Source organism: Puntigrus tetrazona, chromosome 11 (genome assembly GCF_018831695.1).
Source record: "Puntigrus tetrazona isolate hp1 chromosome 11, ASM1883169v1, whole genome shotgun sequence".
NCBI lineage: Eukaryota > Metazoa > Chordata > Actinopteri > Cypriniformes > Cyprinidae > Puntigrus > Puntigrus tetrazona.
This window is the reverse complement of record NC_056709.1, coordinates 21,938,433-21,965,426: the sequence shown is the minus strand read 5'-3', so window position 1 is coordinate 21,965,426 and position 26,994 is coordinate 21,938,433. Positions and strand designations below refer to the sequence as shown.

The following is a 26,994-nucleotide window of genomic DNA, read 5'->3' as shown; positions in this document are numbered from 1 at the left end:
CCTTTGTATCCTCAGACTGGGGTAATTACGATAATTACACTAACCGTAATGTGTTAATGTTTTATTGTAGTGATATTTAAACAGGCACAGCGGTGAATGCATTCTATAGCCCAATAATAGCGTAAATATTTAGCTGTCAGTCATCTCGCTCGCAAACAATCAGATGCCATTTTGATGTTCAGACACTATTTAATTCAGAATGTCTGGAAACAAGAGATTCAGTTCACCCCGAATCGTTCACCCACAAAAGATAATGCTGTTATTATTTACTCACCCTTGTGCCAAACCCTCATTCGCATCTAGAGAATGGATTTGTTTTGTTTGTGTCTGAAAGGTGTCTCGTTTGGTTGCTGCACGTACGAAAACCGATTCTGTTTCAACACAGACTCACGACCAATTTGTGAGTACTTTACGAGGCGGCTTATTTATGTGAATTCTTACAACCTCGTATGATTTTGTCTGATTTGTCTAAACCCCAGTGATGGGTAGGTTTAGAGGGTTAGGTGTAAAGGGTTCATACGAATTGGCAACTCATACAATAAATACAGTTTAGCAAAAATCTCATGAGTTTGTACGAGCGAGCTTGTACGAATTCGCAAAAATTAGCCACTTTTTTAAAATATGAATTTTATTCCTGTGCAGTGAGATTGGGCCAGTTTTACCCCTTTTTTTACATTGTAGAGGCAGGTTTTGGTGGGAAGAAATATTATATTGAATGTCATTGATTACCAGAAATACTGGCTTCAATTTATGCCTGGTACATACATAAAACTTCTGTACTCTTCAAAAGACTTCACAAATATACAGTGTTGTCTTTTTTAACAGTGCACATTATTTTGTGAGTTTGTGTCAAATCTAAGAATTCCACCAGCGTCCTTTTGTTTTTATTTTAGGTTAATTATTTAATTGTTGGCAGTGGTGGTTTCAGCAGTTCTCTGCGTTTTTCATCTTTCATTATATATAGGAAGACCTAATGGACTTGGATCTAGGGTGTTAGCACAGGCTGTCTTGTCGACCACCCCTTGGGAGAGGCGGAGAGTCTGTTTGTTGGGTGTGATAAATTGGTCACATGCTTGAACCTAAAGGTTGGCAAATTAACAGTTAATTAGGGTTTGATAAATAGCAGGTCTGCTCTAGTCCCATTCAGCTGCTGCAGGCCCTCTCTCGACCCAGTCTCTCTAAGGCAAGTGTTTATGTGCTGGTAACAAGTGTCGATGCAGACTGTTATGTCTGCACTTTGTCACATGAGGGGATTGCTCTCAGATGTGCTCCTTCCCCCCAGCGTACACCCACTCACACACGCAATGCACATCTATGCTCAGGTTACCGCACACGGCACCTTTTTTTTTTTAAATCCTCAGCCTACTCTGACCCTTCAGGAAGAGCTCCGCTTTGCTCTTCGCAGGCAAATTGATCACATTTGTTGACACGGATACATGGAACTCATCTTTTATGTTCCTTAGGAAATGTTTTAACTAGAACATGCACCGATGATAGTTTCTTGTTATTTTAAGCCATAACAGGATACAATAACTATTTATTGCAGTCCGTAGACTTTCTATACACAACATGTTGTAGCACATTATGTATAGCAAAATCTATTAAATAGGCATTTAGCTAAATGAAATCCTCTTGGGATTAAATCCTAAAATTACAGTTTCAATGTCGATACATGAAAAATAAATGTGCAGATTTAAAAAAATAAAAAAGAAATAAATGAAAGTAAAAAAATACTACAAATAAAATAAAATCGCAGCAAAAGTCCTCTTCTGTCATTTTAAGTTTTAGTGTAACCAGTGTATTTACTACAAACTAAATGATGCATAATTTCATTCAGTAATCTCTTCTTTGGAAATTACAAGGTTTTATATTGTTTTGGAATGTGATTAGGTTGCAGCATTACATTTTTTTTTTTTTTTAAGCTCACCTTTTAAAGATCTGATGTTTGAGGATGTTTTGTATTGATTAAAAGTGTACACAAAAATGTGAATTTAAATAGACTTTCACCAGTTTTCTGTTTTATTTATTTGTTTCATGTACTTCTAGCGTAATTTGTTAATGACTTAAGCGTTTATATGACACAGTAGTGACTGCAATTATTTCAAAGAATTCTGGCTAAATTTCAAAATTGTCTGGGCGTGTAAATAAAACAACAGACTTCATATTCCTGTTAACAGAACCTGATTATTATACTCTTGCGTGCGCATGCACACGCTTGCACTTGTAAAGTGCACTTGTATAAACTTTATGTTCCGAATTTAATTGTCACTGCATCAAGACCTTTTATATAAATGGACATTCTTAGTGTTGGTGGTGTCCATCTCTGCAGATGACATGTAAATGAAACTGTACCAGGAGAGGAAGGGTAGTTTGTAAAAACATGCTCCGTGACCCCTTAGAGAGTCATTCATGTTTCAGCAGTGGAGCGTGGGGCCAGGAGACGGGAGGAAACAGGAGCATGTATGGACATTAATTACTCTATGTGCGGTACTGCTGAAGTAATAATGTGTTGCAGTTCCTAGACTGACAGCCAGAACTCCCTGGCACTTCATCAAGCAACCTGACACTGAATATACAGTCCATTTGATTGGAAAGAGCTGCAGATGCCCTCCTTTAAGGACTAATGAAGTCAGATATAAGCGTGTAAATTCATTAACCGCAAGTTGTGGTTGTCACGGTTCTGTGCCCTCAAACCAGTTCAAACTTTAGTTTATACCTAGGACTGTGAGAAGAGGTTAAAGATGAGAAGCTAGAAATGTAAGAAAATGAACAACAATATGAAAGCTGTCATAAAAAGGAAAATCGAAACGAAAACATCTCACGGTTGAAATCCAAGTTGGACTTTTTAAAGCCACATGTCCAAATATTGTACTCCTTTTCCATCTGAAAGAAAAGTAATTTGGTTAATACGTGTATGTGCATAAAAGTTTTACCCCAGCTTCTTGCTGTCATCGCAGCGTAGAAGGTTATCTGTGTGATAAGCGTTGCCAGGGTCACCGTTTTCCACACAACTGGGCTATTTTGAAAATGTAGTTACAGAAAAAATTACAGAGCTGTTCGTGAGTTGTGTTTTTGGGGGGTACTTTTATAATGTACCGCAGCCACCCAAAGTGCATATAGAGAAATCAAAATGAAAATTTTGCTAATTTTACTTAACATTATACTCGAAATGCAAGAGATATCTGGCAACTTAAAAATAGGCATGCAGTTCATAATGAATTTTGTGATAATGCTGCATGTAAAGTCGCAAGAAAATGTTTTATTGTATTTGTTTATAAATAGTTTTGATAATAGCTGGGTAAATGCATACTGGGATAGAATAATAAGGATTATGTCTCATAACTGGCCGAGGTGTGAAAAGTTCTGTTTCCTTAAACTAGTTATAATATATTATAATAAATATAATTTGTTTAGATTTTATTTATAAAACATATACAGGCAAATCCTAGTATTTTAAATTTGTGATTAAACATGATTAATCACAGGCCATGACTAAATCAAATTTTAGATTACATCTTTTCATTGATCGACAGCATTTTTTTTTCTTTTTGATTATTTTAAAAATTTTCTAATGAATGTTTTCAACTGTTAATCATTTTAAAACATTTAAACCAGGCAGGGTGAACAATACTCAACACTGATTACTGTCAGACTTTTCAAAAAAGACCTTCGTTACTTGAATTAAATAATAGTAATTGCATTTTAAAGCATAGCCACCACAAGACATTAACAGCGCCTTTTACTTAGAGATCATTCTGAGGTTAAATACAGGTTTAATATCATAACAATGATTCTGTTTTTGAAATAAAATCTTTGCATAGCTATAACAGAAAACACTGGCATCTAACAATGCCTTGGGGAATAAAAATATAGACTTTATATAATAATACAGAAAAAAATAAAGTATATACATAAACAAATAAAACAATTGTTGAATAGAAATAAATCAAATCTCTATGTGGGTATGTGTGTGAAAATATTTAGATATAACACCCTTTGCAATTGCTAACATTTTTATAAGTAAGTGTAAATTACTTTTTCACACTTTAAATGATTACAGATTATAACTGATTTTATATATATATAATTCAGGTTTTCGTCACTACTGTCAGATCTGTCATCTCCGTCAGTTAAATATTTTAATAATATTTCAATATGATATTCTATATTTGTTGTGGAACTGCATATATTAAGTATACTCTACATTATATGAAGAGTTTATTTGCAAAAACTTTTTGTTTATTTATTTTTTTATTTTTTTTATTTGTTCGTTTTTATTGTTTTTGTGTTAGCTGTATTTCCTTTTTGCCTAATCAAAATAAGCAACTGTAATTATCATCTTTTTTTTCCACAGAGATATTTCTCAAACCAACCAGACAGCTGTCGGATAATCTAGCTTTATGGTTGTCAGCGAAGTATAATGCCCTATCAAGAAAGTGAGCGACATCAGGACTCCCACACGTTGGGATTTGGACAGCCAAAATTACTTTAGACATCCGTAAGGATATGATGTGAAGCTTAAAAAAAGCAATAATGTAGTACATATGTAGTCAGCCAAACAATCCCTGACAAGTGAATACTTCATTTAATTCCCTGCGTCCAGCAATCAGTCAGAATCAAAGCAGCTGCTTTGGCTCAGAGTACCAGCGTTGTTCTAATCAACACCATTTACCATGATCTTGGCAGCTCTGCTGAAGGCAGAGACAGCACATGGTGCAACCGAGCAGTGGCGCGGCCCTTAAGTCTTAGACACAGTCATTAGCAATAATGCTTATTATGTTAGTGTTCCTGGTTGGTCGCCAGCTATGTAAAAAAGTTTTATGTATCCTTGAATTAACCAAAGAGCCAGGCTGAGATGCAAATTTAAAGAAACAATTTCACACAAGCTAGTGTGCTGTGGCACTGAATCTTCAGTACAACAACATAATTAGGCGTGAAATGTTGCATTTAAAGAACATTTACCGATGAATAACTTTTTTCAGACAGATTTCATTACTTTTTAATTTATTTGATCCAAAGGAAGCCAAAGCATCAGGCATCGCAGGCCCCTTTTCTGGTTAGAAATCTAAATAAAATATATGAAGATTTGTTTTAATAAAACTATATTTGATCCTACTGAAAATATAAATATCATTTCCACTTGATTTTATCTTGTTAATGCTTAAAACAAGCATTTTCTATTTCCTATTCTTTACATGCAGCTGAAAGCAATGGGAGATAACAACAAAATCAGACTGCACTGCTCACATAGATGCAATCGAAGTGATACAAACAATAAAGCATCCTGGGGCTGTTGTGCTATCTAGACCTATCAGATTAGAGGACTGAAACTAACTCGCTTATATATTCTTAAAGCCATTCCGAGTGTTTTGGCCTGTATAATATGATTATATCAGGGCAGGAAAACCCCTCGTTGAATATCTGGCTTAATCTTGTTTTGGCCTTGATCATTCTCCCAAAAATCTTCTTTTAACAATGCAGTCGAGGAAGCGAAGGCACACCAAAAGTGGTTAAATGTGGTCTGGCTTGCCAGCGCACGGGCCGCGATGGACTTCCTCTGCAAAGTATTTCATTTTGGATACAGTCCCTTTCTAAACACAGCGCACCTGGGACAACAGCTTTGGTTCCAGACCCAGTGTTAATCAGCAGCAATGCATGCCTGCCAGCGGCTCGTATGTACAATTAATACTGTGCCCTGACTTTTAACAGCCGATACTGCGTCTCTTATGAAAACAGAATACCGCAGAGTGCCACGACTCCGGCGTTTAGCCGAGGCAGAATGACAACATTTTTACGGAAATCTTCCTGATTGCTGAAAGGATCTCGAAGAATTTGCAGGGAAAGTGGCAAAGAAAAATATTTAAGCGGCCCTAATGCATTCTTTCATGAGCTGCGGTGTGTCCACTGCCTCGGCAATAAGACAAAACAGACCCTGCGGAATCCGCCGGTTGTCTCTTTGGGAAGACAAGTCACTTCACATGAAGGTATCCATGACTAGGCCGTCTTAGTGTTTGACATTCCAGTATTGATTCCACTCTGAGGGTGTGGAGGGGATTTCCGCCTTAATCTCCAGTGAAAGAGGTAGGTTGGAACGTCTTATCTAACACCTATTTAGTCTGCCATTTACAACGACACAAGTTGACACATGGTAAATATGCCTTTCTTTTTTTCTTCAAGCATCACTTGAAATCGCTAGATCTGCGGCTCAGAGGGTAAATCCACCTCATTTGTATTTTGAAACAGATATTGGCAACAATCTGATAACCCTCTAGACGATTATGACTGTGCAGCTCTTTCGGGGGCTTTTACATAAACAGGATAATGCAAAATGCCAGGGACTAATAGCCTATCAGAGACATGCACTCCGGCAGCATTCGAGAGAGGTCAGCCGTAGTCATTAAGTTAATGTTCGTCCACAGTTTGGGCTAAACACAGCACCTTTTATGGAATTATCATAATTAGTCTAACCATTAGCCTTAATGGGGAGTAATGGCCAGTTAGATGTTATTTGGTAAAACAACACGCCAGAGGCCGAAGGTGTTTTATTACGTCTCTATATTAAGCGCGTTCTGGAAGGTAGAAAATGTTTCCAGATCGAGGGCGAAGCTGGCTCTGCGCTAATTCAGTTTCCACATCAAGCAAAGGAAGGACCACCCACTAAGAAAGTCCAACTTGGCAAGTCTGTGTGCTGTGACTCAATTGAAGTTTCTGTGAATGTGATTGGACTTTTATGAGAAGCGCAACCTCGCTTGATAATGAAGCGTTTTCCTTTTTGTTGGCATCGCGAGCGCTCTGATCTAGTTGATTAATTCAGCACAATCCGTAGTAGTTCTGATAAAACCTTGTATGAAACCACAACAGAAACCTTTCCACTGAAAATCAGTGTCAACTGTTTATCAAAATAGCATGATGTATTGCCTGGGAAAACCATAACCTCTGGCATTGCTGCGTACTACAATCATTTCTTTTTTCTTTTTTTAATGTGGGTTGTTTTATTCTGTGTTGTTCATTCCTTCGTTGCCCCTCTAATTGCATGTTTGCATTTCATTCCCTTTGGGTTAGCCCATAGAAAAGCTTTTGAACGACGAGGAGAACATGGCATCAGAAGGTAACTCTCATTCCAGTGGATGGGAGCGAGTTAATCAAATGCTTTCCAGATCACACTTGAACTGGAGTAATTACTCTTTCCGAAGGAACCGCTGCACACACAAAGGCTTTACTAAACATGCCCAATAACTACTTTAATTGGCGCGCAGGTCGGCTAACAACCAGCTATTTGGTGTTCGAGGTAAAAAAAAAAAGTGTGAAATATGAATGAAACATCACTGGATTTTCTGTCTGAGAGATTTATGATACATTTATCAACTCGTTTTATGCCACAGTTGGTGTTTAAGCTTGGTCATGGGCCATTTGCTCCACACAAGCACCATCTTTCTTTATTTGACTGCACGGTGTCAGCTCTTGGAAGACATTTCCACAGCAAGAGTGCAGTTTCAAAAGCCCTGTCCTCCCCTTAGATAAACCTACTCTGGAGATGATGTATAAGGATCTAATTGCATTTCAGCTACATATTTCCTACCAAAATGACTTTATTGTACAATGTTATTGAGGTTAGGGGGTCACAGATCCATTTGCTCTTGACGTGTAGAAACAGAACTTTTGAAACTACTCAGTTCTGCAGGTCACTTACTCAAAAAAAGGGTGATAAAACATAAGAGAACATAAACAGTTGCCGGAAAGGCTTGTGAATTTTTACTACACTTTCTACTACTTCTTTGTTGGTAAATTTCTTTAAAACGTATGAGCTATAAAAATAGTAGTTAAGTTATTTATCATAGTATTATTAAAATGTAAAAATGGTATTGGTATTATTAAAAAACGTTTATTTCTATTTTTATTTTTATCTTTTAAAAAACTGATTAAAAGTTAAGCGGAAAATGCAGCTATAACATGCCGTGGTCTGGAACACGTTTAACTGACAAAACAAAATCAAATCAAGGCTTACTGACACACTACACTGATAACATTAGATCAAAAGAAAATAACCAATTAGGCCTAGACAACGGCACATTATCTGCGGTGCCCAAGGTACGACAACAACATAATTAGTTTATTTTCTTGGTTCACTTTTCCTTTACATCTAACATGTTCTGACTTATTTATCTTTTCAAACACGTGAGAAAACTTGAGCTGAGGAACATGCAGATGTTTAAAGTCAGACATGAAGTCTTTTGTGATTGTCAGAATGCTTAATTTACCGTGACTGAAGTTTCTACAACCTTTCCATAGCATTTTTAGACCATTTAAGGTCAAGATCTTTTTATTTTCGTAGTATCTTTTTTTGGTAAGATAAGCCGCTTTGTTTTTAAAAGGTGAGGTGCAATGGTTTTTTTTTTTTTAACCGCCTTTTTAACCGGCTCATTAGTTACATTATATACTTTCTAAATAATTACCTCACTGTGCAGCTTTTTGAAGCTCAATGGCTTGTATTTTATCTTTAGCTCAGAGTTTAGACAAGAGCGTGTCAGCGCTGATGGTGATTAAGCATTGTGTCACCTTCACGGTGTTGAGAAAATGTGTTTGAAAAAGGCTTTGTGTAAAATAGTTGCTTTCTGATCAACGAGTTCTGCTCCGTTTCCTAATAAAGCTTTGAAACGCACTTGCGGTCTTTCCTTTGTCCCTGCAGGTGCGTGCCGTGCGCTGGAAACACACTCATGAGCTAATTCGAGGCAAAGTAAAGCTCTCATCTGGGATTGGTAAGAGTCTCTCCAAGCACCCCAAAGACTTCCAGCTCATTCTTGATTGCACATGGCAGCCTCTGACCTGCACCGAAGGCACCCGCTGCCATGGAAGATTGATGATTATCGATGCAGAAACCCTTTGCTAATTCAGCGTACAAGGTTAGTATGCTTTCTTCAATGAGCCAGGCAGATAGCTGGCTAACTGTTTTAACCTCATCTGTGAGTAGCGATGCCATCAGTGATTTTGTTGAATAGAGAGAAATACCGGAGGACAAGGAGAGGTTACGGCCTCCGAAGTCACAAAAGGACAAAGAGCCAAGCAAAATTACATTCTCGTTGATTCAGATACTTTCCCCATGTGAATATAGCAAATATACCTCTATAACATTCAAGTCAGTAAAAGAACAGCTTTAGCATACTTTTTAGATGAAATAAATCACCTGTTATGAAATCTGTTCCATGTTATGGAATGAAATAAACAATGACAGTGAATTTAGATTAACAATGCTGTGGAAAATTACTGCACAGAGAATGACGGAGGAAATCTGGCCTGCAATATGTTTGGCTTTGTTTTTTCACACATAACTTATCGCGGTACCTGCGATTCCTCATCTCAACACCTTTTTAGAGCTGTTTTCTTGTTCTTTAGGGTGGATAAAGCAAGTGTGAGTGACATTGTACTTGCTGTTGGTTCGATCAGTACGTTTAGTCCCTCCACAGCAGTGCTTAGCAAGCTTTTTTGTATTATTTCCTTTCAACGCCCAATCGGAGATGACTTCCATTCATTATAATTCATTTTATTTAAGGCACAATTATCACAGTGATTCACCTTTGATTAAAACAGTTAATACTGTGGGCGAAAAACAGGCTCGCCGAGCAGCTTTATCTTTCTTTTAAAAGACACATGAGCTTCTCTAATTGCAAGTTTTGACAGTTCAGAGGACAGTCTTTGATAAACATTCTCTGAGAGAGACCCAATGGCAAATTTATCTATAAATTAAATCCAGATGGGACGTTTAACAAGAGTCATTTGCAGTCTTAGTGCGGTGGAATTTAATTACCATCAAGGCTCAACTAGAATGAAATAACACCCGCAGGTCATGACGGCTCAAATCTACACATATCAAAAAAGCTTACGCTGATATTTAGTTTTATCTCCTTAAAAAGAAGCTGACAAAATCATGAGATTAATCTTGATTATTCCAACCTAGCCCTAGTATTTATGTCATCATTTTCTAGGTTTAAAATGAATTATTTAGACAGAAAACTATTAAAAACACACTAGCTCACAGGTACGGTTTACAGTAAAGATCAGTTACTTAACATTAGACATAATGGGTCATAACTAACTACAAACAGTACTTTTACAGAATGTTAATTTATGTATGTTCATTTCATTTTTAGCATTCCGTGTGTAAATTAACATTATGTATTGTGAGTTTTATATTCAATTTGATTAATGAATGCTGTAAAGTATCGCCGCCTCTTATCATGATACTTGTTATGTTATGTGTTACCACTTTAAATGTTTTATCTTTGTCTTAATTGTGCTGCATTCATTCAAACCCTCAGGTTTATTTACAGCATGAATTTTCTGTGCTGTTAAATATTTTAAAATGATTCCGGAGTACAGTCATTTTTGCCAGGAGCTCTTGGCAAAACATTCCTTCTCCAAACATCTTACAGCTGCCAGACACAGCGCAGGTTTAAAGTGTAAATTAGTTTCTATGACATGCCGCTAATGTAATTCCTGTAATGTAACTCTTATGAATGTGTAGTCTTCATTGACTAGGCCAGATCCAGCCATACCGAAATGACTGTGTTAGACGAGCAAGCAGCCCTCATTCCGCCGCATTCAGGAATCTGTATTGCAGAGCAGATGTTTAAATCCACTTCTTCTGTCATGTAAAGTGCTCCTGCGGCTTCATTTATTGCTGAGCACTTGTAAACTTTCACATAAAAACCCTCAGTGAATTTCTGTTGAGGACGTTAAGTGTAGTTTGCTATTCATCACTGCTCGGGATGCAGCCAGGCAGATGTGCAGTATAGGCAACTCTGCCAGATCTTTCAAAGAGACGATTTCATTGCTTACAGCGCCCTTTGGAATACTCTATTCTGATTGGTCAATAATGCATCTCAGCGGCCTTATATTTCCTAACAGGGTGCAGCAGTTCCCACCCATTTTTTCTGTGGCCTTGGTCCCGGAAGTATTTATCTTGTTCCCTTTTCCCTCAAAATTTTCTTTAACGAGATCTGAGTCATAAACCAAACCGATCAGCCGCAAAGTAAATTATAACATTATAAATTTAGATTTACAGCAAAGCAACATTTTAAGTTTGGCAAAAAGACAAAGACATATTGTACAGCTTTTTTTGAAGGAAAGTACTGCATTAGCAATGATATAATATAAATCTGATTTAAAGATGTGGACTTTATTAAAACAACCAATATAAACAACCTTTGTTTATTGCAATATACATTTATATAACATTTTTTAGTAGTCGGAAGACTAGCATCGCTATGATATTTTACAGTGCTTCAAACAAATGGGTGGGTGTTAATTAAATTGACATTTTAGTTTAATGTGCTTGATTTGATTGCTGGAGTTCTTTGCAGAATCTTGGGTAATGTAGTTTTTAACCAGAAATTCTGCAGAGCTAAATACATTTATTAGAAAAAAAATGACCGATACTAGTTTCAACAAAACCATATACCATTGATTAACAACCTTAGCTCACAGTAGGTCTTTTTTAATGTTATCATAAAAAAAACATCATCATTGTAAAAAAAAGTTAAAAACATCTTTCAGATGCAACTTTTATTAGTTATTAATTGTAGTATGCATCTTTTTACTAGAAGGATTGCTTTGTATCATAAAACAGAGTTCTTTTTCTCAATGAAGACAGTATGCAGGTGAAACTCCAAACATATCTGAAACTTATATCAGTATTAAATCTTGGAGTTTCTTCCGCTCCAAGTCTGGGTTTGGGCTTTAGTAAACTAGAATGGTTTGAGAGGCTAATAAACTGTTCCTACATAATGGCATCGTATGAGCTGTCCTGAAACGAGCACATCTTTGGTTACGACTCTGCATATGCAATCAAATTTGAAATTGTTTATTAATGGACTGATTGCTCATAATGTAAAAATTAATATGTAATCGAGAAGGCAACATGATTTATATTTCATTCCTAAGTTACACTACGAGCCATAATGAGGACCAGGCAGGCATCGAGCAGGAATCCTTATTCATGCTTTGGAAAGCGGATGCTCTGGTTTCTCATTGGCAAAAGCCTGCGAAGGCAACATTCTGGGAAAGGCAAGGCTGTTGTGAATCGAAGCACGCTTTTGGAACGTTACTTGGACACTATAATTATTGCATCGAGAACTTAATGATTCATGTCAAACGGATTAGCCCTTAAAATCTCAGTTAAACAAAAACCTGGCATGGTGTGCGTTTCGACATTTATCACTCGCACGTGAGAGTAATTTTTCACGGTCGATGTCCCAAACAGGCTCTAAACAGTAGATCGCATTTGTATATTTCAGCAAAATATCGGGCGACCTTGGCTTTCAGTTGGTCGACGGTCACGTTCGGTTAGGTACAGGAGAAAACCTGGAAATGTACTGTATGTCCAAGCATATTTTGACACTCGAGACACTAACTGGAGCCATTACAAGCCGAGCTGTATAGCAGTGTTTAGTGCCTCATACTTCTTTAATGAAAGAGGTGTAATAACTTTCGCAGGCCGTTTTTTTTTTTTGTTACACACCATACTGGAAACAAATTATATGCTCTCCCACATTTTATGCGACGCTATGCAAATACCTTGTGTACTTGCTGCCTGGGTAACAAATTGCCATATCATGTGTTACAATTACTTCTTCAGCCCAGCAAGCCAATACATCTTTCCAATGAAATGATTTGAAAGCTATGAATTATGGCCATATTTCAGTCTAAAAGAAACAAACCACTAATTGCGATGTGGCCTCTCGGTAATTTTCAAGAAAGAGCCCAGAAAGCACTCCAGCATCGGAGGGGGGGGTGATCGCTTACTTCTGCTCCTGCTTTATTTTGGTTTCGAATAACAGACACTACTAATTTGGTGTAGGCTCGACCTTTGGCCCCCTGCCTCTCCCCTCCAGGGAACGCTCCAATCAGCCCACAGCCTCTCCGTTTTTCCCGCTGATCCATCCTTCGCTACCAAACGGACTGGAGACCGCCTTTCCGAAATGTTTCTGCTAATTCCCATTTCCTCTATAATCACAAGCTTTCATGTGAGTGGCTCTGTGAGTCGGTGTGTGGGGGAGGTGGTGATTACTCCAGGGTCCCGAGCATTAACCTCACCAGGTGTCACTGGATGGGCTGTTTACTTCTGTGATTAATGAATGAACTAAAAGTCTTCTTACCACCCCCCCAGCGTCATGCTCCTTTTTAAACAAGAAGCGTGCCACTGAATCAATTGGGAGAGCTCGACAAGCCTGTGCTGTATCAGGCTACAGAGGCAGACCTGTCGAACCGCTGCACTCTTTGTATTAGTTTGGCGACTCGTTGGGAGGCGGCGAGGTAGAGGTGCAGCGAAGGTGAAGCAGCGAGCGCGCTGCGATAATGTTTTCTTTTGGGCCGGAGACAACACAATAGCGGCTTTGCGACTGACGCAACGAGAAGCAAAGCTCATTTCCAGCGTTAAAGAAATTTCAACTAGCATCCATCAAAGCGCTTGTTGAAATGAAAAGAGTCACGGTCCAACACACGGGAGTTACAGCTGGTCTTTTATTAGGCCTACGTTTTGCCGTATTTTTGAGATAATCGTAAAGAAAAAATAAAACGGCCCGTGACACGAACGGTAGAAGAAGCCAATCACGCAGCTGGATCCGAAGAATATCCTAATTGCACATGGCATATTGAAAAACTGACTTAAATGGTTTTAAATTTGATGTAATAGAGCGAGTTTGGGTAAGCTGGTAATGTTGGATTTACAGTGTGCAAAAAGTGACATACAGAGCCCACAATTAAATGAGCATGACTGTAATGACCTCCCTAGACACCGCAGTTCAAGTAATGTTTGTAACCTCGACAAGGACACGTCATTTGCTGTTGGCCTAATGACTGTTTTTACTGCCAAGCGGACACGGAGTAAAAAAATAAGCTGGGCACAGTAAATGACCTAATAATTGGAAAATATGTCCTCAGTTCCATTTTTCCCAAAGGAAAGTATTTCTTTTTCTAACACGATGTACAGTATGTTCTGTGGATTTTGTTCACAAAAATAAAAGCTTTTTTTGTAGTCACAAAAAAAAGATTTTAATTATATACCTATATGTGCATTACCAGTCAAAAATTGGACACACTTGACAGAAATTATGTTTTAGGCTTAAATGGTTTCAATTACGTCTGTACATACTGAATATGCACTCTGCCATTCAGAAGTTTGGGGTTGGAAAGAGTTATTTTTATTCATTCTTTCTTGCTTTCTTTTTCTTTTTTTGCAAAGGTGCATTAAATTGATCAAATATGACAATTAGATGGTGAAAAAATCAGATAATTGTATTTTTTTGTTTTTTAGTAGTATAAATAAATTATATTCTTTTGAACTTTCTAATAATCACCTAAATAAATGTATAGCCAAAAAGTTTGAACTGCATAGATATTTTCAAAATGATAAAAATAAGTTTAAAAATAAGTTTGTGTTTTTATTGCACCAGGTCTGCATATTAGAAAGATTACTGAAGGATCATGTGACGAAGAAGAGTAAAGTAAGCACTACTAAAAATTATTTTTGCAAATTAAATTAAAATGAAACCATTTTCACAAAATAAGCACAAGAGACTTTCGAACAACATTAAAATATAGAGATAGAGACAGCTGCTAAAATGTAAGGTTTCTTTTGTATTTGTTTTTGATTTGATACATACTGTACTTCCCATATTTTAATTTACGCTATTTAATAGTTATATTGACTTTATTCTAAAATATGGGAAACGGTAATGATAAAAATAGTGTGTGTAGGTGTGTCTAGTAAGTGTTTCTGACTGTAAGTGTAAATGTAATCATTTTTAAATAATTTTGGCATCAATAAACCGATATTTCCTTCTGTCTAGCCTTCTAAACACACACAAAACGGCTAAATACTTGTCATGTAGATAAATGCGGGTGTTTTATTACCAATAGTGTGCAAGGATAACACTGGAGCTCTGAAGCACAATAGGGAATTTATTTTAATCGGGATGATGTACCGTGGTGCATTAAAAGCTTAACTCTTCACTATTTCCTGCACGCACAATCGTGAAATTATTAGTCTTGGGCTCTGCCTGAAAGCACTAAAGACATTTTTGCCATCAGCATTCATCGGCGGTGTTAATCCGTTTCCTATGGAGAAGGCAGAGGGGGTGTGTGTCATCCCTTCAGCTCTGACAGAGTGCCTGGAAGGAAAGGTGAGGAAAGGTTGTGTACACAGGTGATTACTTAATCACTGTATCCTCTGTGAGAGAGGGCCAACAAAAGGTCATGTCACTCACGCAACAAAGCTCAATGTACCCTCGTAACCACTCTTCTCAAACAACACTATGCCAGAGACCTCACCTAATGAAGGAGTGGTTATACATTTGTTTTGATAGCTTGGCTCATCTCATCTGAGAACACTCCTGAAACATGCCCGTGGTTTGAATATCGCACAAATTAAGACCGCGATTGTTGGCACGGTTCGATCGGAGAGTCCCTTTCGGTTTGGTTTACTGCTTTCATGTTGTTGTTTTTTTTTGCGCTTGGTAAGTTCCTCTTAGATGGACTTTTGCATGTGACAGATGACCTTCAGATACCGGTCTCTCCTTGCCTCTGCAGTCCACCCTCTCTGCGAGCCCCTACCAATCTCTACATTGTGTGACTGCGACTAAACAAACATGAAGTGGCTCTTTAGAGCCTTAAGGACTTAAGAGATTCTTAAATTTGACAGGCAGAGTATGAATACAGTGAAATGTTTTTGGGCTACATTCGAAGCAGTGCGTTTAATTTCTTATTATTATTATTTTTAAGGGTGCACGCAGTAATGCTTTGTTTGTGTTGCAGTAGCCGATGCGGTAATCGTTTTAAGGCGTGCATAGCGAGCACTGTGCTAAAGCTAATAGTTAATAGTAGCCTATTCGGCTGGAAGGTGGATCTCTCTTCAGAATTAGATCTATTTGAAATTACGCAACATACTTATTATTATTTGTAAGGGATGCTTTGTTTACGTTGCTGTAGTTGATCATTTTAGGCTACTAACATGTAGCAACACGAATGCAGCACTGTGAATGCTCTACTATGTCTGAATTCATAAAACAGTAGGTAAAAAGTCCCCAGATGACTTCATATTTCCAGCAAGGTGTGCGTCTGACACTTCTTTACGGTCATATATAGAACATGTTTTTTAAAGACTGAAAGCACTCTGTAACATTTATTCCATTTCCTGGTTAACCTTAATCTGACACAAGCAGGTTATGACTTATGTTGTGTAAAAGGAAACTAATCATCAAATTTGAGAAACTCTAGGGATTTGGAATGACATTGGCATTTGCCTAACAGCTATCAAAGGCAAGAACAGCTATTAGTGCAGTTTCTAAAATTACTCTCACACGACACTCTTATTTGCCAAGAGGCGTTTAGCCCCATCACTGTGTAATGGAACACATCATTTAGGAAAGTACTGTCATTTGCCGCATGATATCCTGTCAAGTATATGCTTCAATTTAGAAAAGCTCCTGTCCTTTTGGGCAGGAAGCAGATTGTTGCATAATGCCCTTTCCAGATGTCTTGTTCTATTGCGACATCCCTGCAATTAAAGTCATCATACAGTTCACAATGCTCACATCGGCAGCTTTGGCGAGTAACTAACTAAAAGCAATGCTGCTAGCTTCTTTTTTTTCCCGTAGTGTGAGAGTAGCTCAGTCCTTTTAAAAATAGCACAGCTTTTCTAGTAACAGGCTATTCTTTTTGACTGGTGGTGTAGCATAAATGCTACATTGCTGTTTTTGTTATTGTATTGCATGCACGGATTTGCAACCAGAGCAAACGGAATAATCAACCGCTTTAACCAAAATGTGTACTTACTCTCTCACGTATAACTTTGGGAAGTTTGATTTATCGGTTCGGTCAGTTACTTCAGAGTTATTTATCGTGAAAATTGGAAATATTTAAATGCGCAATTTATTTAGCGAGTCTTTTTTGTGGAAAAAATATTTAGTTACTGTTTAGCAGTGTTTTTGGTTTTCTTTTTATCTGCCGTCTAATGGTGCAACCCTTTTTGCGCTATAGTTTTGTGGCAGTAATTACTGTTTTCAGTTGACTTTTGATTGCTAAAACGATACATAGTCATTTGAGTTTGAATATTACTTTATTGTATGATTATAGTATTATAGATTATAGATTATAGTATTTATAATACTATAAATATAATTTTTTTATAATTTAAGTATTTACGTATAAATCAAGTATAAATTAATTTTTTTGCTGTTGTCTTTTTTGAGTATTTTTTATAGTTTAAATTTATTATTATTTAATTTTAGTAGTAGTTTCAGTAGTACTTAGACTTATAATTAAATAATTTGAGTTTAATTTTTAATTATAGCTTAAAAAAAAAAAAAAAATAAATAAATAAATATATATATATATATATATATATATATATATATATATATATATATATATATATATATATATATATATAATGATGCTTGACTGTAGTTAAATTACATATAATATTAATTCATAATAATTAGTTCCCCCAACATCACAGCCACCCCAAAAAGCACTGGTATTTTTCTGTACATCTTCATTTTTTTGGTTTAGTTTTTTTTTTGCATGCAATGAATTATGTATTTTTCGATGTTAACCACTTTTGCAGAACTGCAAGTCGAGGCACAGCTCTATCACTCACACATACTCTGCAGCTTATACAATTACATCACTGTTCACCACAAGCCATTTAGACACTCGTTGACAAAATGGCTTGCATCACCTTTTATTTTGGAGCTCTTAATGGATTATGCTATAACTGTGCCAGTCAGTTTTTCAACAGTCTTTATGAGATGGCTTTTGCTTGTCTGTTTTTCTTCCTCGCCGATGTTAACTCGTTCGCTCGCAGCAGCTGTTTTGAGGATCATCTGTCAAAACAAAAGGGAGCGTTTTGTCAGGGAGATGGAGGGAGGATAGACCGTGTTGTGACTGCCACAGGTGGAGAACCTGACAAGACGAATAATGAAAAGTCCCAATCTGCATCCCAGGGCCTGTCACTCTGGAATGCCACAAAGAAATTTTCTCAAACAGGGGAAGGATGAGATGGAACATGCTTTAGTGCTTCGGGTTTACGGGCGAATCGTGGCCGGATGACTGATCTGATGTTAATGAAAGACAAACAAAGCATTTGTTTGTGGCGTAATTGAAACGGCCGGGCTACAAGATGAGAGAATAATAGCGACAGTTGGGAATTGCCGTAATGTGTCAGGTGTTAACAGATACAAGAAATAAAGAAAGAGTGAAAAAAATGAATAGGAATGCGCTTGAGAGGATTTAATTAGGCTGTTAAAGTCAGGGCAGGAGTTGAGGAAGAGGGCATATGGGTTTTAGAGACAGAGGGAAATGAAAGCCTTTGAATGGCAACTCTAATATCAATTTGCCACTTCAGTTCATGTTATTCATAATGTTTATAAGTGCTTGCAGCGTGCTGCAAAAAGATGACTGAGGCATAAAGAATGTCTTTTCACACTTGCGGATTATTTACAATAGCTTCAAATTTAGGGCATTATGTAAGTGTGAAAATATGTTGTTTGAAGAGCAAGTAGTCAGTTTTTTGACACGACGTGGCTCATTTATTTTAAATATACAATAAAACTGATATAGTTCAATTCACATTTAAAAAAAGCTATAAAAAAAAGTTATTAGATGTGTCCATATTGCATAAATGTACAGTTCTAAGATGTACACAGGAAATACACCTGGAACACAGAAAAATAATAATTTAAAAATAGTAATAATAAGAATTATTATTATTATTATTATTATTATTATTATTATTATTATTATTATTTTATTATTATTATTATTCGTGGCCCTGCAAAGTGACTTAATCAGCAAGCAACCCATACTATAAGTTTATTTGCCTTAAAACTGGATGATTAAAATTTTGGGCATGATTTAAGTGTGAAAATACGAAAGTACACAGCAGCCCTATAGTGAAAGAAATTAATTTGAAAAGCATTTATTGCATGCTGAGCATACTACAAATACATGCATATTTTAATTTGCTTAATAAAATACCATGCAGTTGAACTTTTACTATTATAAACTGGTATACATAATGTCTATTACGTTGGCAATACATATTGAAGTTTAGTTTGTTTGTGCTAAAGATATTACATGTGTATTTTAGGTACACTTTAAATATCTTGCATTTAAAGATCGATATTATTCAAAGATCATATATCCACAGTGATATTAAAACTTTTAAGTGTTAATATTAAGAAATGTGCATTACGCACAAGATACTCCAGATAAAGTTTAATTATAATTTTATATTAAACTGTACTCTTAACAATGAGCTAAAGGTCTATGAACAACATCCAAGTTCTTAAAATATTTAGTATGTCTTCAAGATTAGCATGAAGTACAACTTACGTCAAAAGCAGATTTGTACTGCAGGGACAATCTACTGTAGAAACGACCTCAGGTTACGTGCCTTACACAAAGGCAAATTATGGGAGCTCATGACTTAACCCTTTTGTGGTTTAAAATTGTGAATACAAGTAAGTCATGACTGGTTTCTCATGCTCCGCTTGTTTGTAAAAGGCCTGAGTCACTGATTACTCAGAGGTCATTGAGTATAGGACGAACTTCTGAATAATCTTGTGAATCTCATCTGTTAAAACATTAGTAATCCAAGACAATAATCAAAGATGACCTCTGCCAGATATTCAAGCGTGGTTTGCTACTTGGATATTTTAATAAAGCTAAATACAAATAAACACATTTGAATCTAATGATAATTGATGGAGGTGATTTTAGTAATGCTGTATTACAGTCGACGTCACTTTAATATGTTATGCCCGATTAAACAATGTGTCATTTTGCCCTGTTTTCTTTAGCGCGAGTAGTAAGACTACATGTGTTCGGGAATCTTTTTTTCATTTTGACTTTGATAAATTTTGACAAATGTGTTACTGAAAGGTACGAAGTTTGACAAATGACACCATAAAAATCCAACTAAAGTACATGATGCAGAACAAAACTTGAATGGCCCTTTAATAGTTTGGGGTGCGACGTTTCACCCAATTCGAATAAACATTAACTCCGAGAACATCCAAAGAATAATTAGGGCATTTCTCTCCATAAAACAACATCGCTCTGTATTTCAGTCAGCTTTTGTGATGACTCTTGTAACGATTCTCTTTGTTTTGTTGACCTGAGACACAATGCCCACGACTTCCCCTCCGCCGTGGGCGCAAAGCCTAAGACATCATCCAAAGTGTTCGCACTTCTCTCAACCCAACGTCATAAGTATATTTTGAGCGCTGCAAGGGACATATTTCATTCCTGTTTTAAAGTCTGAACACTAAACCCAAAACGCACTCTCCCGTTTTTCCATGAATGCACTAACAGCCCCAAAAGTGACTCCGTAATGAGATGTTGTTTGACGTGCATGCAACATTTGTGCGAGCCATTTGGCGTGCTGCAGAAAAAGAGAGCGGGTGAAAGAAAAGAGAGAGGAAAGAGAAAGGCTGTCATGTGAACTCTGCCTCAAACCAAGCCCATCGCTGCGCTGCCTGTAATAATAGAGAGGAAATTGAGCATTAAATACAAATCAACGGTTATTAATTTCAGCGTGACAGAAGAAGGGCGCAGAGGTTGATGCTTTCAGCACTCCAGCGCATGCAATTGCTGTTACTTCACCTCTGTACCTCTGAGAGGAGGGGCTGTGTCGGTGCGGTGAGGAGGAGGAGGCAAAGAACCTCACTGTGTTTGGGTTTCGTTTAGATTCATGCTCTGGTTCCATTTGATGTGAAGATGATTTATGGGTAAAAGACTTGTCAACAGACACCGTACTATTATTATCTATTTATCTTAAATATACGTAATATGCATGTGTGTGTGTGTGTGTGATTTATTTATGTATGTGTGTATGCATGTGCGTGGGTAGTTGACATTTCAATGTCCTGGTGTGACAAAAAAATCTAAGGAAAAAAAACCCTCTGAGGTAGAAGATAAACCTCTCTCGTGCTGTTTGTAACTTTAAGAATGAAGATACATTTTTGTCATGTTATCTGTGTGATAAGTTTTTTTCTCACTTTGATTCACACAATAGGAAGAGACACATTCTTATTCGTCAACTACCCATGTATGCATGTAGTCTACAGTTTCCACAAAAAATATTTAGCAGCTATTAACTGTTATTACAATCAATAAAAGATGATGTGTGTGAAAGAGTGTGTGTGGTTTATATATCCATAAAACATGACATGAAAAAGTATCTGCATTTATATTTATATGATCAAATATATATATATATATATATATATATATATATATATATATATATATATATATATATATATATATTTTTTTTTTTTTTTTTTTTTTTACTGTAGTTCACTTTTTATTAAGATTTATACATCATTTGAAAGCTGAATAAGCTGCCCATTGATGTATGGTTTGCTAGGATAACAATATTTGCAAATTAAATTATTCAAATTAAGTTCTAAATATATATAATAATATAATATATAATATCTTTTATTTGGTTTTTATTAATACTGATGATTATGCTCTGCTTTTTTTCTTTTTTTTATAGGAACTGCGTTTTTAGAAGAAAAAACCCCCAGCCATGTTGAAGTGGGGAGTTGATTTATACACAAACGTTCTTTTAAGTCAATGATCAATCAGAGTCTCTAGCTGCAACTGGACATTATCAAGCGCTGGGTCCCCAGTATCAGAGAACTTACAGAGAATGATGGGACTGATCAGACGTAGTGTTGGGAGGCCTTGACCTTTGTCTCCTTTTATAAATCATGGAGGAAGTTGCGCTTGATCCCAGTGTTTTCCAGCACCTGCAAAATGTCAACCTGTTTAGATTTGAAGCAGAGACACTGATAGGACCATCTGGACCTTCACTCATGACATCCAGCCACAGTCTGTGTTCACGGCCAGCACACTCAGAAAATGGATCAGCCAAGACCTCATTTGTAACTTTTTGACTAGCACAAGGTGAAAGACCCACTCAAAAAAAGAAGAAAAAGAAAAGAATCAAACCTCACCCACCATGTAGTAAAAAGATACTCGCCTGCTGTAAATATTATTTCGGAGACTTTTTTCCACTTGTCAAAACAAAGATCTACAATTGCTGTCAGGCTTAATCTTCAGTTGATTGTCCTAAACACATTAACACATTCTTGCCTCCTACTCTCATCTGGGAAAACGCCTCTCAGTAAAAGTGTTTTTTTTTTTTTTTTTTGGTCAGTTGCGTTCCTACGAAATAATAACTTCTATGCTCTAAATTTGTTCCTACACTGTTAAAAATAAAGGTTATAAAATGGATTTCAAATAGAAGAAAACATTTTTTTATTTCAGTAATTACTTTTTACGTAGAACCTTAGTGTGAAGGACATTATAATCATCTGAAGAACCTTCCATGCGATAGAATTGTTCCGTGGATATTAAAGCTCCTTTGTGGAACTTTTAAAGCCTAGCTCCATTTTGTGGCACATATCACAACCCTTCAGAAAGCACACACATCTGCGGTAGGTCCTCTATGTCTCTTAATGAAATGGTGACAAATTTCTCCGACTTTCCATCGTCTTGGTTACAGTGCAACATGTCATTAACAGTTTCCATAACTTCGACCCCTGTGAGAAAATACTATGTTAAACAATTCAGCGATTATGCTTTTTTTTTAACAGTCATAACTTATGTGCATCTACTTGAGAGCGCTTTTTTCCATCTGTCCTTTTTATATTAGTCGTCCTGTCAGCTTCGGTGTATGGCGTTGCACCTTTTCACTGGCGGACTGTGGCAGAAGCAAATGAAAAAAGGGTGTGAAAAAGCAAGTCAATGGACCCGACTTCACTCTTGAAATTCGGTATGACTGAAACCGCCAAGGGCAAGGTTAGGGGAGAGGCAACCATCTGGCACGCCTGCGTTTGACTGGCACATAGTTAAACAATGATGCAGTTTGACAAATTTCAAGTAGAGCTTATGAAAAGATAACATAAACACACGAGTCGCCCAGAGTAGTGCATCCACCTGTGTGCATCGCAGAGAAGTGTGAGGTAAAGGTTGCGGCTAATGAGGGAACCACTGGCTCGCTCTCGGATTAAGGTCTTTGTAATGTAAATCACTGTCAGATAAAGGGCCCGTGTTTACTCTCAGTGTTAATATTTTGATCAGCATGTTTAAGGGACCCGGCTCCTTAATGCACACGCGGTTGGATGCCTTGGCGCGGACTGCCCTGTCGTCGACCGTGTTAACATGTCATAAATCTCTTGCCAGCTTCGGCGCTGCTCTCCGCGCTGAATCGCGAGACGTGTTCCTCGTAGATTTTCTTGGCAAACCGCGTGTTATTTCGTTTAGATTTTTTTGGCACATTAATACCCAATTAGCCATCACTGAATGAGTCTTAAAAGGATGAATGTAAGAGTATGGACTGGGTGGGCTTTAAAAAATCGCCTCTGCTGTCTCTACAACTTTTTTCCATTTTTTGACTCACACTTGAAAGCTTGTTTGGTATTTTCGTTGGAATCGCTCTCATTCATCCTTCCTGCAAAACACGCCGTGCGCTGTAAAGTTTCACGGAAAATGTAGGAGTTTAAAATCGAGGTTTCAATAACCGAAAGTGGCTTTTTTTGGCAAATATTCTGTCATTCCCTGATTGGGGTCATTTAAGCCGCCCTTAACGGCCGACTAAACCACGTACCTGATGCAAAACAGCTGTTTATGGGTGTAAACTGTGTCTTACTGGCTGTATTTGTCCATTGCTGTGTCATATAAACAGCCTTGATCATTCTAACCGACAGATTGATTGGCTCAGCCTCTTGGCGTTGTTACACTCTGCTTGATGGAGTAATATTCCAGTCACAACTGAATGTGTGTGTGTTTGTGTACGTGTGTGTGTGTGTGTGTGTGTGTGTGTGTGAGAGAGAGAGAGAGAGAGAGAGAGAGAGAGAGGAGGGTCGTTAGCCATTAGCATTTTCAATCTGGAATATTTGGCTGCATTGATAATTCCATAAACATTAATACGCCTTTGCAAATTACATAAATGAACTTGAACGTTATTTAATTTCGCAGAATTAGTCAGCTGTTGGCTTGGCTAACATTAGCAGGATCTCACAGCTGTCTGAATGTGACTCAGTAAGACGAATTGACCACATTATACTTAACATACACTGTAAAACTGCTATTACTTTTTGTTAATCAGGCATAAGGCATAAGAAAAAAAATAGCTTTTTATTATTTGAATCGCTTTAAAGACTAACATTTTTTCTAATGTTGGTAAAATCCATTTTGGTCAGTGATGCAGTGTGCTCTTTATATTGTATTTCAAAATAGGCCTATTGTTATATTATTTATAATAGAATATTTCTTTCCACATCTACCGCATAAGCTACGTTTTATCCACTGATTGCTGTGTACACATATTACATGAAAGGAAGGGACTGATTACAATGATAAAGACTTTCAATTTTCAACTTAAACTATCCATCATCTTAAAAAAAAAGAGAACAGAGTATGATCAGCGAAAAGCATAATACTTTAAATCAGCAAGAGCACAGTAAATTGATAAAAAGTGACAGTTTTAACATATATTGCTCTATTACAAATGCATCTCTCTTCATCATATAATCCATGAAAATAAATGTATCATATCTGCCACAAAAATATTACGGCGCACAGCTGTTTTTAATATTGACAGTGGAGAATGTTTCTTGAACGTGTTTTTTAAAATTGTAATAATATTTTACAATATTAATGTTTTTACTGTATTTTTAGCTAAAAGAGACAATAAGGTACTTCTAAATACACTTAGTTTATGTAGTGAATTTATTTTCTATTTTATCATTGGGTTTTCACAACACTCTCAAATGTCCTCTTGTAGGACTTTACTTGATCTCATATCATGCATCAGTGTCTGCGTTACATTAAAAGATTAAAAAAATACATTACATCTCAATTTTGTCAATGATGCAATGTCCCCGTTGTATCCTGTATACAAGTGCAGCTCTAAAAAATGATTTTTCTTTTTTATGTCTACAACAATGGACTCGTAACCCACATTTTTATCCACTGATTGTTGTGTACACATACTGAAGAGAAAGAAAGAAGTGATTACAGCGTTAAAGGCTTTCTATTCCCAACTTAAACTATCCGTCATCTTACCGCATAAACAGTGACAAAGAACAACTGAGTGTGACCGGCTCGCTACTATTTTCCAGACCATTACGATTACGTAGCATTCACTAAATGAAAATGACCGGAAGTCCTGAAGTCATTCAAAGGCGCGCGATAACATCTCTGACAAGAAACTGCAGAATAGGGAGAAACAATATTGCATTATTTCAGCCTCTTAATGACTGGCGTTCTGTCGACCGCAACCACAGAGTTACATACTGACCCACAGCGTGTCCTGATCCAGCTGCCCGTCGTCCCTGACTACTTTATTTAGAATGCTAAAAACTAAAATAACACTTTGCTCAATGACCATTTCTTACTGCAAAATGTTTATGTGGTTTGAGGAACCAGGAACAGAGCAAGCTAAGTAATGCATTATGAGATCCAGACCTTTAAAGGCAGGAAAAGACATAAATCATAGCTAATATACTCAGGCTATAAATTGATGAAAGTGAAAAGAAGTGTGGTGGGGACCACTCTCTGCTGCGCGCCGAGCAGCCCGGTTTGGAGGCTCTTATGTGGAGCTGTATTGTTTTGAGTGTTTGTACGGAGTCCGTCTGTCATTATATGGCTGTGATTGATTGATCCGAAAGCCCTTAATATAGCCTGTAGCTGTTACACTCCACTTAGTCTCAGCTTCAGACCGCATTCCCATGGATGTCTAGTCTGTTCACTGACCATATGATGCATACTGCATACAAAAAGTGTTGAGTGACCTTACCAGTTCCTTTCTGTTTGTGCAACTTCCGGAAAGAAAAGCACATTGGTTTTTTAATATGCCTCACTGGAAACAAAACCATTAGCTCCATGACTATTTCCACAGCCATGTTAAAATACGGTATTTCTGAGGAAAAACTTTTGATTGCTTTTTTTACTCATGCCATACAGATATTTAGTTTCTTCATAATTTGTTAGTTGTGAAAGTGACGTTGTCAGTTTAGTGAAAAAGAGAGATAATCATTGATATAAGAAATCTTGCCATTGTACCTAAATTGATTTGCACTTTACATAATTTAAGGCTTGGACTTTTTTTTTTATTTTATTTTATTTTATTTTTTTTTATAAAATATAGAATGACATCTAATAGCAGCCAGTAAATCAACAACTCACAATTTCTAAATTATGAGAATTAAGATTTAGCTTTTAATTAAAAGCCAGGTGTTTACTTGTATTGCTAATAATTATAAAATATAACATGCAGGGAGGACCAGAATTTGTGTGTCAAGTCAAAAGTCTATACTTCACTGACCTTTACAGTTGACTTAAAAAACATTATCCATTTCTGCTCAAAAAATGTCCAAAGATGAATTTATATGAATAATATAATAGGTAATACAGAGCTCTGTAATACAAAGGCAGCATCCATTGTTAGAGTTATGAAATAACAATTTTTTGTGTGTTTTTGAAAGTGAAAAGTTGTGAAACAGCTTTTGGTTAGCACTATTTAAAAATTCATGATCTTTCTGTATTTGTATATTGATTTACAAAACCTGGTCCATAGTGTAAGATGAACTGTTTTAGGCATTATAGGATCCCCACGAAAGAACCCTGGGTCAGATCCTTCCGCTATATACCATGTGCACGTCTTGAACTTGTTACAGAAAATCTAGACAAGTGGGCCCAAAGAAAAGCATATCCTCACTGCTTGTCATGTCTTCTCAAAAGTCTTTAAAAAGGTGGGATTGACTTTCAAGTTAGATTTTGAGAGGAAAGATTTTTTGTGCAATAATTGCTATATAATGAGCGTTTCGGTCACCTCCTGCCACATTGTGGCCGTGTTTTTTTATTTACTCGTCTGGTCAGAGCCAATAGCTCCGTTAAAGAGATGGAAAAAATAAGTCTTTC

General features: G+C 36.8%; 1 long non-coding RNA gene across 1 annotated transcript in view; it reads left to right on the top strand.

Annotated features, from left to right (window-relative positions):
• Positions 1-22,240, top strand: part of LOC122353502 — a 29,059-nt gene extending 6,819 nt beyond the window's left edge. The window contains exons 2-3 of the long non-coding RNA XR_006252029.1: positions 8,687-8,900; positions 21,560-22,240. This is a non-coding gene — a long non-coding RNA (uncharacterized LOC122353502). The remainder of the gene's footprint in view (positions 1-8,686; positions 8,901-21,559) is intronic.
• Positions 22,241-26,994: the final 4,754 nt, after the last annotated feature.